The 1,948-nt window shown below is 34.5% G+C and overlaps 1 pseudogene; it reads left to right on the top strand.

Annotated features, from left to right (window-relative positions):
- The first annotated feature begins 632 nt into the window (after nucleotides 1-632).
- On the top strand, nucleotides 633-903 carry LOC124981161 (60S ribosomal protein L37a-like; annotated as a pseudogene).
- Nucleotides 904-1,948: the final 1,045 nt, after the last annotated feature.

Below are 1,948 nucleotides of genomic sequence, written 5' to 3'. Positions count from 1 at the left end.
TATAATCCCAGCTACTCAGGGGCTGAGACAGGAGGATTCCAAGTTTGAGGACAGCCTGGGCAACTTAGTGAGACCTTGTCTCAAAATAAAAAAATAATAAAAAAGAGTGTGGTGGTGGAGATACAGCCTCAGTTGTAGAGTGCGTCTGGATCTAATCATCGGTACAATGACAAAAACAAAACAAAACAGAAAACCCAAAACAACCCCCCCCCAAAAAAAGAAAAAGATAAGAACAATCAGAAATATGATAATTTCAGTAATTCATGATAAATACTTTTAACAGATTATAAATGCAGGGCACATCTATAATCTTATAAACACTATTTATTATGACCTACTATATATTTAAGGGAGATACAATAAAAGTTTTCCCTCTGAACTGCTGAACAAGAGAAGGCTGCTTTCTATTTTATTCAATACTGTACTGGAAGACCTAGAGACAGCTGAAAAAGGGCAAAATAAAAAATATGTTTGAATCAGATTATAACAAAAGAAATGGTCATTATTTGCAGATGACCTGATTATTAGGGTAGAATATATGGAGGAATCCCTATTAGAATAAATGAATGCATTTATTAAGGTTCTGAAATACATGGCTGGGCTCTCTGGGCTCCAGCTCAGGTGGTAGCAACATGGCTAAACACACCAAAGACAAAATGTTCAGTAAATACAGGACCCGCTATGGTGCCTCTCTCCAGAAACTGATGAAGACAATTGAAATCACCCAGCATTCCAAGTACATTGCTTCTTCTGTGGCAAAACCAAGATGAAGAGACCACCTCTGAGGATCTGCCACTGTGATCCCTGCATGAAAACTGGCTGGTGGTGTCTGGACCTATCTCATCACTTCTGTAGTCAGTCAAGTCTACCATCAGAAGGTTGAAGAAACTTAAAGATCAGTAGAGGCTCTACCATTTGGACATCCCTAGTCTATAAGAAATGGATTAATTTATGTAACAAAAAAAAATACATGGCTGGTTGGTATGCAAAAGGCATTATACATCTATATAGCACAATAGTCAGAAAAGCAAATTCAAAACATTATTTACAATAATATTAGCAAGATCAAATACTAGAAATAAATCTAACAAAAGAGTAGTAAGAATTCCATAGAAAATACTGTGTATTTTTATTGAGAGAAAATAAAGAAGACATAAATAAAGATGGGGTGTACTATTTTCATGGAGTGGACATTTACTATTCTCATGATGCCAGTTCTACACATTTGAGCAATAGGTTCAGTGCAGTCTTGATAGAAATTTCAAGAGATTTGGTGGTTGTTTTTTACAAGCTGATCCTAAAACTTCTCATGGAAATGAAAATGTCCAAGAATAGCCACGACAATTTTTTGTGGGGAGCAACTGACTTTAATTTTAACTGACTTTAATTTTCATATGGAAACCTAAAAGGCTAGGAATAGTAAGATCATCTTGAAGAAGATGAATCAGTGGAAAGATTTATTATATGACATGTCAAGACTAATTGTAAAGAAACAACAATTAAGTCAGTACTCTGTATTAATGTAGTGCCCAGCAGGTCAATATAGAGATTCCACAAATAGAACACATATATATTGACATTTGACTGATAATAAATTTGGCACAGCAGTGTGAGCAAGGATGGAGTTTTCAATAAATAGTGCTGTGTTGATTGGGTATTCATAGGAGAAAAAAAAAAAGCAACTTAGACCCCCACACCTACCTACCTTCTTTCTTTCTCTCTTTTTTCTTTTTCTTTCTTAGCCCTCTTTTGTACTATACATAAAAATGGACACCACATGAATTGCAAATCTAATAGCGTAGCATAAAATAATGGAGTTTCTAGAAGATAAAAGTGAATATTTTTTATGATGGGGGTGTTGGGTAGATTTCTAGAGATTGAGGTTGAACATTGTAAAAATTATAAACTTACAGTCATTCAAAAGTTTAATTAAGAATGTGAAAATTAG

Source organism: Sciurus carolinensis, chromosome 3 (genome assembly GCF_902686445.1).
Source record: "Sciurus carolinensis chromosome 3, mSciCar1.2, whole genome shotgun sequence".
In the NCBI taxonomy this organism is placed as follows: Eukaryota; Metazoa; Chordata; class Mammalia; order Rodentia; family Sciuridae; genus Sciurus; species Sciurus carolinensis.
Note: the sequence above shows the minus strand (reverse complement) of the source record. Positions and strands in the feature narration are given on the sequence as shown.